This window comes from Cavia porcellus, unplaced genomic scaffold, assembly GCF_034190915.1.
Source record: "Cavia porcellus strain 051 isolate PalLab524CR breed Dunkin Hartley unplaced genomic scaffold, mCavPor4.1 scaffold_17, whole genome shotgun sequence".
In the NCBI taxonomy this organism is placed as follows: domain Eukaryota; kingdom Metazoa; phylum Chordata; class Mammalia; order Rodentia; family Caviidae; genus Cavia; species Cavia porcellus.
Window position 1 is genome coordinate 4228987 of NW_026947500.1, and position 16056 is coordinate 4245042.

Consider the following 16056-nt stretch of genomic DNA (forward strand, 5'->3'; position numbering starts at 1 on the left):
TACTGCAGATTAAATTGTGTCCCTTCCGATTCATTTATTGAAGAACTCAGCACACATTATGGTTTGATCCAAAGTGACCTGAAAAATTCTCACATATTCCTTTGTGGAGCTTTGGAAAGCTTTTTGGATTGTGGGGCACTAAGTTCCTCAGAAGACTCATTCATTGATGGTTAGCTGTGCAGCTAGGAGGTGGGACCTTGTCTGAATGTGGACCACAGTGGGATGCTCTAGAAGCGTATATTGTGCCTCTGGATGCTCCCAATTCTCTGTCTGCTTCTTGGCTTCTATGGGATGAGCAGCCCTTCCTCCATGTCATTTCTGCCCTGGAGACAGCAGTACTATACCTTAACCCACTGGAATGTGTAATTTAAACAAACCTCTCCTCCTTCCAGTGGTGGGTGCTAGGTATTGTGTACACAACCCTGCCTCCTGTGACACTTAGAGATAGGGTGTTTTGTAAAAACTTTTGAGTAGCTACGCTTAGCATTCATTCGTTGTGGAAAAGGAGAGCAACCACAGGCTGCTCCAGGGGGGTAGAGGAACCTGAAGGAGACTAAGCCACAGTCTGGATCTAATGGAAATCATTAAGGTATGAAGAAACCTACATTAAGTCTAACAGATGAGGTACATTCCATAACAGTAAGAGGTAAAATAAAGCAATCTCTGAGTTGAAATTCTGAACAAGACCTAGGTGTCTCCAAAGGAAAGGTGAGGGACAGCAGCATAATCTTACAGAATGAGACCTTCAGTCTTAAGAAGTCCTTCCAAAGACCAGGCTTCATGAAACCAATTGTTATCTGTCTCCCAACCAATGGGGAAGTGATAAAGAATAGTGACAGGCAGATTTCTGCTCTGGAAGACACATAGAAATGGTCCTAGGAACAGGAGAAACCCAATAAATGCTAGAATTGTATGAATGTATCATATAGTTTCAATTCTATACCTGTATATCAATATGCATCTCATGTGTGACTCTACATAGTTTAAATACTATGAAGATCAGACACAGCATTCACAATGTTTAGAGAGACAAGCACAGTGGTAAGCCTAATCCTCGATGGTGCTGCTGTGTCACCATCACTGGGGAGAGATAGTGACGCAGTGTGCTTACACACACACAAGGCTTCCCTTTGTTTAATCGATATCCTGTGTGTTCCCTTTGGCTATGAAGTACAAGATATGAAAGTAACATTAATGATAGAATTTCCATCAGATAAAAGATAAACATCTGCTTAGTCACTGGGTTTTAGCAGGGCTTAAGTGCTATGAATTCTGGGTAGGTTCCGGAACTCTGTGGGTGTTATGGACGGGTCATAGACCATTGCCAAGGCTTCAGTTATACCTGACACCAACCGCAGTGTGTGCTCAGCATTAATTATTCTGGAGTAGGTTCTAGTGAGTAGATAGCTTCTTGGGTTATACACTGTTGTTTGCTTATATATATATTCTTTATCATCAGCATCTGACTTTTTAAGGCAGGTTAAGACAGAAACTTACCTGACATCAGCAATTCTCCAGACTTGAGCCATGAAGCACAAAAGAAGAAAGAAGCACCTTGAACTCTCACTGTTAGAACAAGCTGAACAGAGATTCAGAGGTAAGTGTTAGCATATTCTGGGAACAGGGCCCCAGGGACTGCCTCCTAAACAGGAGAAGAGAGAATCTGTAGATTGTGGTGCAGTAGCAGAGAAGAGAGAAACAGGGAGAGAAGTGGGTGAAGGGGAGAAGTGTGCATGTGTGTGTGTGTGTGTGTGTGTGTGTGTGTGTGTGTGTGTGTGTTCGTGAGAGGAGGTGGTCTGAGAGGGAACAAACGGATAAGATGACCCAGAAAGATCTCTGTGGCCTAAGGCCTAGGTTGCCTATGTACACTCCCTCTGGGTTTCTGACTTACAGATGTAGTGTAGACTAATTTTTCATTTAAAAGTGCACTTTCTCTCATCTTACTGCTTCCTAAGAGCACCATGGAAGTAAATGATGTTATAAATTTTCCAACAAAATTTTTTAAAAGTTTTGGTGAAAAAGAGACTGTGCCTTATAGAAGTGAGCAAAATATTTTTTTAAAAAACTTGAAACGCTATTGTATGGAGAAAGAAGTATAAAATGAGAAAGAACTTACTTTGTCAACAGTGCATTTTTGTTTCAGACTATGGACATGTTGATGCAGGGCTCCTCTGTTAAATGATAGAGAAACCAGCATACATAAACACACAAACACACAAGCTCACATGAACACAAACGCTATTTAACCATGTACTGTGAATTATGGTGATGAGACTTGGCACTCTGAGGAAAAATTGGAAATTACACCTTTGTGCTTACCTTGGAGACTGACAACAAAGGACTCCTAGGAAGCAGGACCAAGTTGAGGGGTGGGAGGAGGACAGATTGGAGCCAACTCCAACATTCAGAGAGTGGCTCATTTCTCTGAGAAGAGTCTCACTCCGCCAGCATAGTTTGAGGCCTGTGTGTTTTCCTATGGTTCCTTGTAGGGAGAGGCCTGGAGATGAAATCAGCTTTAGCTCACCTTCAATGAAATGAGCACGTATTCAAAGATGTTAATGATTAGAATTTATGAAATATCTAAAACACATATCTGAATTCCTTATACCTAGACCACAAAGAACAAAACCAAAAAGGCCAGGGAAGGTAAATACTACAATCAAACCAAGTCATTCTGTTACAATTCATTCAAACAATTCATTCAACCAATCATACAAGTCATTCTGTTACAATATGAAATCAGATTATTTTCTTTCAATAACACATTACAAACTGACTTGATAACAGAGCAAGCTACAGAAAGTGGTACATGATGAGGCTCCAGATTCCATAAGTATGAGCTCAAAATATGCCATCAGCAGGAGATTTCATAGGCTGAGATGGAAGACAACAAGGTGGTCATTGACACAGAGCATTCAAAGAGGCCTAGGGTGACCAACATCCCATTCCACTGCAACAGGAATGTTCACACAGATGTAGAGGTTTCTATGGTTGTAGAAGTGGCACATGCCAATTCGACTCGTTTTTCCTTGTAGGAAACATAACCATATGATCACAGTTAACTACAAAACAGCTCACTTAAGTATAGCACAGTAGTTTGGTGAAGGTGAAAGATGGAAGCCAGCCCAGAGAGTGCTCTGACAGAATCAGTATTGTTTTTTATTTTTAAAAATTTTACTAATGGAAACCATAGTATTGAGCTACTTTCACTATCGTCACTTCTTCTAACATGCTTTCAATCATAAACATTTTCTCAAGCACGTATGGGTCTTTGTGGCACATACCACTTGCTGTTACACCATCTCACAAACAATAATCACCTATGGGGCCACAGGTACTGTTACATACTACATTTCAACACATATAGAATTGCATTCCATTATCATTCACTTTTTCAGTACCAGAGACATGCACCAGAACCTACCCGAAAATATCCAGGATTGGGGGTGAAGGGCATGTTTGAGCTGGGGTTCAGGTTTGCCTGTAGATGGAGGTGGAGATGATAATGATGGAGCTAGCTACACAGAGACAGAGACAGAGATAGAAGTAACCTACATTCAGGAGACACACCAGTGCTCATTTTTCTCCTGGCCATGCCAAGTACACACACCCTGTAACGTTCCACAGAAGCACTCCCAGAGATATTCTGCTGGGCATCTTATCTCCTTCCTTTTGTAATCAGTTACCTCAATATGTTCCGGGTCATGGACCCTCTGAAAGGTCTTTGCATCAAGGTATGGTGAGAGGGAGGGATTCATTTCTAATTCACGTTCCCCTTCACCTGGTGCCTTGGCTGGTAACTCATTGCTGTCCTTAGAATCTTTGAAAACAAACAAGTCATTGAGCATTTATTCCACACATGTCCCAAAGCAAAGGAAAGAGCGCTGCTTTAGGGGATGTAGCAGAAGATTTGAAGGCGCCCTCAAAGAGGATAAGAGTAGCAAGCATTAGCGTCCCTAAGAAGCTGCTTCAGAAACTCAGCCTCCCTTATGTAAGGGACACCTTGGGCCTAGTGAGGGTGACCTAGCCAGTGACATCCAAGAGGAAGGGGAGGGGCTGAGAGGCCCTCAGGGCCTGGAGATCAGGAGCCGGGTGCAGCACCCAAAGCTCAGAAGAGCTGGTGGACAGGAAGGTGGCTTCAGGTGCGTGGGCTGCTGACAGCTCCTCCCACTGTGGAGTGGCTGCAGGAGCACGTGGAGCACGTGGGCGAGGAGGCTGTCGCCTGCCGTAATGTTCACCTGGCACTTGCCAATCTTAGGAAAAGGGGGCCGGATAGTGAGACAAATGGAACACCTTGCGGCCCTCCCAGGGCACTTCTGGTTTCTCTCCCTTCTGTGTGTTTTGGCCTGAACACAGCTCATCTCTCCCCACGCAGCCCGGAGCTGCCCTGGCTCCACCTCATTACCTCCCGCATTCCGCGTCCACAGCACGCGTGACGCCAAAATGTGGAAGCAGACGGAGCTTCAGCAGTGCGGACGGCAGTGCCCCACCTTCCCGGCACTCGTCCCCCACCTTTTCCTCAAAATGTGCTTTGGAAGGACTTCGACATATTCTCTCCTGCTTTTTTTTTTTTTTTTTTTTTTAGAGCAGTGAAGGCAGCCTTTCCCCATGTTACCCCCAATAAACTTATGAGCACTTATTTGGCTTGAACTGAAAATGATTGAGGAAAAGATATGTAACTCCATGACTGAAACCAAAAAGTAACTCAAACCCAGTCTTTGGCTTCTCTAAGGTGGTGAACATGGAGGTTCACAAATATATGGAGTCATACTAAGAAGGGAGGTAGAAGATGTATGTAGAGGGGTCCCTGAAATCAGGGTGCACTTTAACCCTAACAACTTTAAAGTCGTAAGTCTTACTAATTTCTGGGTACCGTCATTTGTACATTTAATTATTTATATGTCAAGTAACTTGTTTAACTGGGAGCATCTTTCAATATGACCTTTAATTTACGTTTATTCTTCTTATCTCCCATTGAAGAACAAAAAATGAAAAACTGAAAATGTGGAAGGTATTATTGACAATTCCAAACTCATGTGGTGTGCTCAAGCATATTGTGAATATTTAAATTTTCAAAAGTACTATAGTGAAAGACCCATTGCTGTTAATTCTCTCAAATTACTCCTCCTGGTTTCTAAGCCACCTTCTGAGGCATTTGTGGAGCCCCTTGGTGAGCATCTTTAGCTCTGCTCTCTTGGCTCTCTTGATGTGCTGAATCAATTCAAAATGTGCCAGTGCAGTAAAGAAGATGCATTTTACCTTTTGAATTGATTCAGGAGAGCCAGTTAGGCCGGATAGTATAACTAAAGATGCTCAGGAGGAGGGCTCCCAACAATGCCTCAGAGATTGGCAAGAATTGTGGCCTAGATGCCTTAGAAGCCTGGGGCATTGTTTTGAGTGATTAACAGCAGTTTTTTGGCATAATAATTGTCTTAAATGTAAAATTCACATTATTCTTCAATCACACCTTATATATAGGGAAAGAAAAAATGCGCAAATAATTATAACCACCTGCAAAAATGGTATCTTCTATTGTAAGTTTATCATTATTAAGCCTGAAACTGCAAGAAGGCATTTGAGAATCCCTACTTATGTGCATGTTTAAATATCTTTCAACAAATTCATTTATTGCTTATTCTGTCCTTTCTATTTGAGTGAGATGTGCTTGTGCACATACATACAGGAGCCAAAGAATGGCCGCAGTTACTTGGTCTTCCTGGTACTTGCTATTTTCTTCATGGGAAAGAGTCTCCGCTATCCCACCCACATGTGTGTAAAAGCAAAGAAGCCAAATGAGGCCCCTACTTCACTATTTGACTTGGTGACTGACCTATCTATGCCTGTTGGACAATCGGCAGTGATAGGTTGCACATTTTAAACAGAAGAGAGAGAGAGGTTGGCTTTTAGCTTTGAACAATCTGGTGTGTGAAACTCTAAATAAGATCTACAGTCCTCAAAAGCTGGCCCTTCTTTGTTATTTTTTAAAGTATTTGTTTCAGTGGTTACTTTAATTCACTGAGCATCTCTAAAATCTTCAATGAAATTTTTCTTCTGCCTCTTATATCTTCAGTTACTATTTGTCACCTATTGTACCTTACTTGAATCCAGTCAGCTTTAACAAGATATTTTCTTCTACATTAACAAATTGAAATGAAAAATTCCATGAAGGAGTACCAAATTATAAGCCTCAAACTTTATAATGAAGCAATAAGGGATGTATTCAACCCCAGAACAGATGATACTTTCCTCATCGATTAGGGAGAGACAGAAGAATTTTGGAGGCAAAAAACAAAACAAAACAACAAAAAAAGCCACACCACTTATCAACACCATGAACTTGTGAGCTTAAATCCCTTTCTGCTATTTACCAACTAATTGTCCTTCTGAATTAGCTGTCCTGCCTTGGAAATGCAGAGTATAATACTTAAAATGATCATGCCAGTGAAGGTGACAAGGCACAGGTAAAAGCCTGCACAGAGCTGAGATGAAAAAAACGAGCCCTGAGCCTGAAGATGCTTGTCCTGGCAGCCAGTGGGGAACTGATGTCACTGGCAGCTGTCACACTCCCAGCCCTCAGCACCCTGGGGGTGGCCCTGGGTTACTTGGCCCAGCATTTCCTGGCTCTCTCTGTGGCTGCCCGAGTGGATTCTCAGCCTGCTTCCTGATAGCTGCTGTGCCCTTCACTGTACCACTCCTCTAGATCACTGTTGCTACCTTTCTGAGGAGCAGTGGAAAATAGAGGAGAGCCCAGAGCACACTGCTGATACCCTCAAATCCCTGACAAGTAATAGGTCTTGCTTACCTCTTCCCTCCCACCAGGAAGCTTCTGATAGCAGGGACGGTTGCCATTATGGCCCTGTTATTTTCTCAGAGAAGGTTGGGCTGTCAATCAAGCAATTATTTTTCTTGAAGGTGACCTGAACTGTCATCATGACAGATGCAGCTCTTAAATACCCCACAAGTTTGTCTTGGTCACAGTGGGAATGAAGTATGGGCCTATTCCAGATATCTCCACCTGCAGCTTCTCTGGGTGGGTATTGAGAAGCTAAGGGAATAAAAAAAGCCACAAATTGGTTATGGGGTTCAAGGATTTCCCACTTAACAGCAATCAAGATGCTAGTGAGATGATGGTCTTGTTCCAGATCCATGCTTACAAAACTGATTTTACATTCACACCATGAATCACCATTTTTCCCCAACTCAGTTTGGCTCCAAGCTGAAATCTGGCATGAAGGTATCTGAACAGCGAACCCTAAGTTGTATCTGAATCTCTCACTACAGTGTAAGGCTCTTGATCACCTTTCTCCTCCAAAGATATCACAGTAGTTCACTATGCTGATGACATTATGCTGATTGGATCTAGACAGTAAGTAGAGGCAATTATTCTATGTTTATTGGTGAGACATTTGCATGACAATGGTGGTGATCATTATCCCAAAAGACTGAAATCTCAAAGCTTAAAATCCTCAAAATGGAAATCCTCAAAATTGTTTTTCTCATTGGGAGCACAACTTGTAATAGCTAAATCTTGGAAACAACACAAATGCCATCCACCATGGAATGAATAAAAAGGATGGGGCATTTTTGTTCAACAGAGTAGTACTTGGCTATGAAGAGGATAAACAGGAGGGTTTTATAGGTAAATGGATGCAACTTGAGACCATACTTATAAGTGAAATAAATCATACTTGCATGTGGAAACATCATATTGTCTCTGTAGTGTAAAAAATTGAAAAAGAAAATAAAGATCCAAAGTGCACAATAGATATTATAAACATGAAAGGGGAAGAAACTGCTTAAAGAGAGAGAACAACTGGGATAGGGAAAGGAGAAAAGAAACAGGGGAAAAGAGTATATATATATAATAACCACCAAATGGATGCAGTATATTTGTGATCCAAGTCATTTCTCAGAGTCAGAAGTTTTCAAGCAGTAAGCTTATTTCCCATTAGAAAAGATTTCACACCATAGTGATTTCCTCAGTCATTCCCCAAAGAGCTTATGAACACTTATGTAAGAAGTCATATATTGAGGAAAAGAGAATATTCAGATCTTTTGAAAAATAGTTTTGAGGTTAACACCAATTCCCTTGGAAATCTTAAAAAAAGTTCTGTTAAGTACAACAATTCCACCTCCTAAGTACTTACCCAAGAGAGAAGAAATATCAGTGTATATATACACGAAACTTACACCCGCATGTACATGTATGTAGCTAATGGCATGTTGTGGGCCTTGTGTGTAAAGCATGGTGTTTGCTCAGTATGCCCACATACACCCCAGCAACTTATACAAAATTCTCCCTAAATTCAATTGATTTCAGGATTGGCCTATAAGACAAATCCTGAAAGAGTTCCTACAAAACCATGGACACAGATTACAGCCAAAGAAACCTACAGAAAGCTTAATACCAACAGTCTTGATATTACAGCTCTGCCACCTGTTCCTTCAAGCAACAAGGAGAAAATTCCTAGATGCCTCTTATCAGTTTGGCTTCACATCCCTGTTTGTGTCAGTAAGAGGAGAGTTGACCTTCTGAACACATTTATTTTTCTCTGGAGGGTACTTTTAAGCATAGGTAGCTGCAGGCAATTTCTGTTGTGCAATCGAGGCTGAGTAGTGGAATATGTTCCCTAGAGAAAATGTTATGGAAGTTCCTGGGTATATGAATTTAGCAACATTTTGCTAGTCTGGGTCAGTTCAGCAGAAAATCTCTTTTTAGTATAGTCTAGTAGTGAGAGAATAGAAATATTGTCATCCTAAAATGGTGGTATTTTAGGAAAACTTTTTAATGTACAAAGGGTGATCAAACTATACAGTTGTATTTAAATGCTAAAAAGTTATTTCACTAAAAGGCACATCACCACTAATTCTCTTCAAAATACTCCCTTCAAACACACTTGTCCACCGTTCTTGCCACTAATGCCCTTGTAGAAACCCTCCATTTGTGTCTTTATGGGGTGTAATAAAAAATATGGAAAGGCAAGCTTGTAAAACATGATGGTTTGTCCTCATCCTTCTTATTCACTGAGTTTGGCATCATGAGGTTTCAGGCTTTTTCCAAAAGTCACAATGACCATGATAAGTAAGTGTTTTGAAGCAATCCAAGAGATTAAGGCAGCCATGACAGTCCAACTACAGACATTCACGAAAGAGGACTTCCAGAACTGCTCTGAAATGTGCAAGGACGACAGGATAAGTGTGTTAGAAGAGAGGGGGATTCATGCAAAACAACTTTCACTGTAATATGTTTTTAAAATTAAACATTCGCCATATTTCTGAGTCACGCCTCATATTTGAGCTTTCTCTAAAGCAGGCCCTCATGTGTGAGCATCTTAATGTCTCCCTCGGGTAAGAAACTGAAAGAGTAAATAAGATCCAAAACTTATAACAGATACTGTGAAATGGGAAGAAACTTCTCAAAAGAACAACTGAAATGGGGGAAATGAGAAAAAAAAAGGAAGAAGAAAAAATACATATATACACACACAAGATAGCTAAGATAATTATGCTACTACTTTGTATTAGTTCATTGAAAAGAAGTTTGTGCTTATATTTAATCAATTTTTCATGCCTTATCTTGTAATCTGAGCAACTACTTTGAAAGATAACAATATACAATATATTAATCATTGTTAATCTGTTTTCCTGTTTTGAAATATCCTTCATTGCTTCTATTGTTTTTTCTCTTTAAAATAAATTAATATTTAAAAAATAAGTAAAAATATTTGAGCTTTCTCTCCTTATTGTGGTAAAATCCAAATCATATTTAGTTTGCCTTAGTTTTATCTTTTATACCTCTGGTAAAATTAAACAATTGGGTTGATCTCAGCTCTTCTAAGAAAGAAAGGAGAAAAGGTCATAGAGGCAGGCAAGAAGAAAAACACTCTTAAAAGGTAGGAAAGCCACCGTCGACACTGATGACAAACTTTCTCTAATCACATTTCCAAGGTGACTCTGGAACTAGTTACATCTTAGTTGCACTTACTAACTTTTATCAGTTTGCAGCACACCTTCATGTGTACGGCTATATTCATGTACACATGTGCACGGTTAGCTCCTTTTCCCCTGGGAGGCATTTTGTGATGAGAATAACTTTATTATTAGTAGCTAAGCATGGTAACTCTTTCTTTGACTGGTGTATGCTTAAAGGGCACTGCTACTGAAGCTGAATGGCTGGGCTTCCTGAACAGCAGCACCAGTGCCTCTTGCTAGGCTGGTCCCTGAGCGGAGGTGCCCTGAGCCTTGACTCATTTTGAGCCACACATCTGCTTCTTGAGGTAGCTCTTCTGGATGTGAAGTCACGTGCCCTAGTTTTGTATTTGGAAAAGCCTAGGGGCTTTTGTTCCAAATAAATATCATTTAATAAATATTCATTAAATTTCTACTACATACTTATCTATTTCTTGACACTAAACACATATAACCCAAAAGGAAATAGATGAATTTTTTTTTCTTTATAGAGGGAAACATTGCTACTAGAAGAAACAGTCAGATTCCTGGGAGCTTCTGATTTCAGCATTTTCATCAACTGATCAATACATAATTTTGCTTTTGTATTTTTCTGCTTACAGACACCGCATATAATGCTTGTTGCTGATTCATGAATGCTGAAATCACAGCTAAACAGCACTATGACCCTACACATGCATCTCTGTAAGGCACAACATAGCTTCCTTACACTTTGGAACGCTAGATAGTGCTTGAGCACTATGCTTGGAGTTGATTTTAAACAGAAAAATCACACAAACAAATGCAAAAGCATGGCACTGAGTAGATCAAGAAAAAGAGGCAGTATGATCTAAAACAAAAAAGCAAAATGTCAACTTGAACTAACCTTAGCCAAGACTGTTTTGTTGGATAATTCAAAATTCTACTACTCTGTGCCTAAGAATAATTATGAAGGTGACTCAAATACTAATTTTAGGGCTACAAATAATTTTATTAAGCAAGTAAATTTGCAAATACAAAATTTGGGAATAACCAGGACCCAGATCATGGGCATATTTGTAAGTTGTACTTTGAGGCCACTTTTATGTTCACTGTATTGTTCTTCACATTACCAGGGAGGTGGATGGTTTAGTGGTGGTTGAACATTAGAGATCTTCAAGTTTTCAGAGATAGTACCCTGACTACTTTTCCCAGGAGTTCCAATTTTTTTTTCCTTTTTGTACAAAGGGTTGATCCCAGGATAGCCACTGATTCCATTTTTATTTTAAGATAAGGTCTTGCTAAGTTGCCCAAGCTGTCCTTGACTTGTGATCCTTCTGCCTCAGCCTCTCAAGTAGCTGGAGTTACAGGTTTGTACCACCACATCCTGCTTGACTTCATTTCTTATTTGAACACTTTGGGCCCTGTTAAAATGTAAATCTGCAGAAGGGACATGACATTTTAAAATATCATTAGTCACTTAATCATTGAAGTCCCTGAATGAAGCTGCGAACTTTGGGTAACTGAAGAAAGGGTTGGGGCTCAACATATCCTCTGAGCACTATACACTTTCTCTCCACACTGGGTCAGTCATCTGATGACTTTCTACTTTTTCCTGCCACCTCTAGTAAGACACCTTCTCCATCCACAGCCCTAGCCTCTGACTCTCATGAACTCCACAGCACCACACTGATCCATAAATGTATATCACTTCAAAGCCAAACCATAGCATGGAATTAATTATGACCCCCACTGAAGCAATTTCTTCTTTCTCTGATATCCTGATAAAGGTAATTCCTTCAAGCCTTATCATCCAAAATTAGAAATCTTAATGTTATTTTCAATACATTGCTTTTGTTCTCATTGGCTTTATAAATATTTATTGCAGCTGAAACAAAGCTCTCCCATATTATAGAAAAGTGTCCATTCACATATGTGCATTTCCATTTTTAACAGCTTGGGATAAATTCTGCATTATCTTGCAATAATACTGTATTCAAGTTATTGGGTAATAATAACAAGAACAACAACATACAACAGAAACTTCAAGTGTTGTTCCTCATTGTATAGTTTACTATTTAATTATGGCTTCTGTTCAAGAATGACAAAAACAAATTCAGACAATGAACTGAAACAAGGTTGTTTGAAAGATGGAAGACAATTGTGCTTTTTTTCTAAAACTATATTTAAATTGATGAAAATATAACTGTAAAAAAAAACCATTGCTTTTCTCTACATCCAGTCAATTGTCTTAGTTAATTTTCTCTCATTGCTGAGACAAAATACCTGACACCTGAAGTTAAAGGGGGAAAGGTTTATTTAGCTCACAGTTTGTAGAGGTTTCAGTCCGTAGTTGTATGGCTCCAAGGCAAGGCAGCACGTGGCAGAGGGCAACCATTCAGGGTGGCAGAAGATACCAAAAGCAACAAGAGTGGGGGGCAGAAAGGACACACCTGTTTCGGTCCCTTATGTTGTATGCAGGCTACACCCACACTCTTAATTTCTAGCATCCTTAATCCCAGCATTGAACCACAAACCAATCACTGACTCTAGATTCAGCTGTCTCTGAAAAGCAATCCCCCAACCACATGAGGCTTCAGGGGGCCATCCAGAAGCAAATGGTAATATCAATAAATACAATTAACACCACCTCTGTAACATCTGTTTCTTCTGATCCACCTATTCCATTTCTCCTTTTTTAGTCACAATACCCCTTTCCATTTCATCCTTCACACTGATTGTATAGCTTCCCAAACTCATCCCACTCAGGTCTAAAAGTCTAATAGGACTCCTCACTATACAATTATTAGGTATCATTTCCTTTCATGACATTCAGGGTCCTCTTCAGTCTCAACTAACTTCCCACTTGATCCATCATAATCTCGCACAAACTGTGTGTTACAATGTGAGAACAGTTCCTAGTGCGAATTACTTTTCAAACCCCAAATCAAAGTATTTCCTTCTATTAATTAAAGAGTAAATGTGAGGATATTAGGGTAAGATGACTGTAACCTATATTATTTTGAAAATATCTAGGTCCTCTGTTGTGATTTCGCCTTTCTTGTTCTTTATTGCCTCTGTGTCATCGTTTTTTTACTTAGATGGATCCATGATTTTCTGTCTCCCTTCTCTCTTTTCCCAGAAAACTGATAGCTCAGGCATCTACCCAGATCCAGATCAAGTGCTCACCCAATTAAATTAATTTCTCCATTACCCAATTAAATTAACTTCTTTGGTCTTAAATCGTTTTATATCCTTTACATAGCTTTCCTGCATAAAGAAACAAAATGTGTGTTTTATTCTCCGTTGTGTTATCTTCAGCATCCAGTTGTAGCAAGCTTTTCTTAGCTGTCTGTTGTGTAATCAATCTTGGTACCTCACTTGATTCTCACAGTGGACTTACTATATGCTGTTGCCATTTTATCATTGAGGAAATTGCATCCTATGATGGTTAAATAACTAGTCCAACTAACCACATGGTTAGTGAGTGGTAAAGTGCAATTCAAGCCCAGTTATCGGTGACATCAGAGCTGTACAAACACAGGAAGTGCTCAAAAAAAACAGTCTAAAACAACTGCATTGGGGCTGGAGATTTAGCTCAGCGGCATAAGCGCCTGCCTTGCAAGCAGGCAGTCGTGACTTCGATCCCCGGTACCAATAAAAAGGAAAAAGACAAAAAAAAAAAAAAAAATTGCATTGACTCAGGTAAACCAAGAGATAAAAGGATCATTCTGCCAAAGAAGTTAGAACCAAAGAGATTACAGACCTGATATTTTTCTTTATAATAAGAAAGATACCAAATAATTGATTCCATTTCAAAGATCATTGTCAGTGAAGTACAAGAGAAATGAATGAGTGGAAAATAGGAAAAATGTAAAAAGCCAGGTTCCAGATACATTTGTATACTTCATTATCAGAGCTGGGCATTTTCTCTTTCACTGGTTTCTGAAACATCCCTGTCTACAGTGAGTCACGTACTGAGTCAATCACATAACAGCCCCTGCTCTGTCAGCACAAATCAGCAGAGCTCTGTGGAGTGTGCCCCATGTATAATGGGGTCTAGTAGCCCTGGATTCACCTCCACGCCATTCAGTCCACCACCTCACAGCTTTCCTTTTTTTTTTTTTTTTTTTTTGTACCAGAGATCAAACTCAAGACCTCCCACTTGTCAGGCAGGTGCTTATGTCACTAAGATAACTCCCCGGCCCACCCACAGCTTTTACATACCCCAGTGATGACATCCAGAGTGTAAACTTGTGTACAGCTCCTTTGGAAGTGTACTGAAAAGAACACCAATTGTGGAAAAGCAACAAGTCTTAAATGTCCTTGGGAAATGTACGTCATCTCTCCTTTGCATAGTAGAAGGCCTAGCCTTATCTTACAGGTAGGAATGGAGAGGAGGAGAGGTATCCCAATTACCACTGCCGTTAATATTAATGCGTGGATTTCTCTTCTAGTAACCCATCTTGATGACCTTGAAATGGGATTCGTCATAGATATGACTAAAGTTTTCAGAACAAAATTGCTTCATCAAATGTGGGCTTATTAGATGAGCTACCCTGGCTTGAACATGTCACAGCGCTCATGGAGTTGGAGTTGAAAGCAGGCTTCTATTCCATTTTAATTTGTTTTTCTTTTTTCTTCTCGCCCTTAGGGATTTTGGGGAACAGAGTTTATTAGCTAGATTCACTGGTTTGTCTCTTTCAAGCCTGAAACTATTTAGTCAAGGCCCTTTCTTTGTGGGCATGCCAGCTACAGCAGTATAGACAAGGCACAAACCTTTGTTCACGTCACCACGTCTGCAGACAGCTTGAGAGCAAAGCCCAGTGGGCGAGGCAGCGGTATCCCAGCAGCAGGAAGAAAATGATCATTTTTCATAGTCTAATTCCACAATTCCAAAGTGTTTTTAAAAAGCTCTGAAGAACAAAAGTTTTTGGTTGTTTGCTTATAAATCTGCAGCAAGTTTATTTGATGGTAAAATCTGCCTGAAATGGTATGAAACAGTTTGTCATCTTTAAAATCTTTGTCTCATTTAATATGAGTATTTACACATTGTGCTGCAAAAAAATTAATGTGCTTAACGATAAGGCATTCTCTGCTTGAGTGTGTGTGTATTTAAGTGAAATATTCTAAATCTCAAAACACATATTACTCCAGCAACTATAGATAAGGAATGCTAGACCCTTAGCATTTTAAAAAATGACAAAAAATTATTAATGAATGAAACATTTTACCTTGTCTCTATTTTCATGCACTCCTTTTTTTTTATTGGTAACATGTGCTTTTTTGAGGACCTAAGGAAAGCTGTTTTATTTTCATAGAACCAGTCCTTCTGAGTGGGGAGGACTGAGCTTTAACCTCTCTGAGCTTTAGTTTCTCCATCTGTGAAGGGTAGTGAAATTCCTGCCTTGAATTTTTTCCACAGTAGGTCTGAGACTCAAACAGGAGAGACTCTGGGAATGAGAAACCTCTATAAAAGTGCAAGATAGAAATATCAGGGCCAAACCACTTAACTTTTTTGTTATGTCCTTTATAAAATTCTGATTGACTTCAAAATACATGCTGTGTTAGTCTGTGTAGGGCCCATGTTCATCATCTTGTGAATCTTGATGAATCTTGCCGTGCTTTCAGTGTACGGAAATATTGGATGAGGACTGCCCTCCTACCTGGAGGAATTTACAAACATATTTTCATATATTGTGCTTAAAAGCACAGGAACATGTTTGCTGAGACTGCATCAGGGTTATGCTGTCCCAGAAGAAGAGCTTCTGGTCGTTTGATTAACAGATATGTTTACTACTAGCAAAAGATTCTAAAAGATTCTTTTCCACTGTGGAAAACAAGCAATTCTGAGAGGAGTTTCTGCCAAGAAGCAACCAGTATTTTTGTGTATGGTAATTAATTTTAAGTGGTTTATATTAGTGGATCAAAGGAACCCTTTTAGCACATCAGATAAGATCCTACTTCCAGACTGAAACTAGAGTGGGCAGAAAGTAGCCTCACAAAACCAGGTATAAAGAATTAGAGAAAAGCCTCTCAGAAAGGCAGGGAGTCAGAAAGCCCCGGGGGTTTTGGCTAATGTAGGTTTACCTGCCACATGGCAGTACTTTCTCTGTTCTTGGAGCTTGA

General features: G+C 39.8%; 1 long non-coding RNA gene across 1 annotated transcript; it reads left to right on the forward strand.

Moving 5' to 3' along the window:
- The first annotated feature begins 1310 nt into the window (after positions 1 to 1310).
- LOC134471165 (uncharacterized) lies at positions 1311 to 4806 on the forward strand. Its single transcript, XR_010040474.1, has 3 exons — positions 1311 to 1395; positions 1476 to 1597; positions 4376 to 4806. It is a non-coding gene; the product is annotated as an uncharacterized LOC134471165 (long non-coding RNA).
- The last annotated feature ends 11250 nt before the right edge of the window (positions 4807 to 16056 follow it).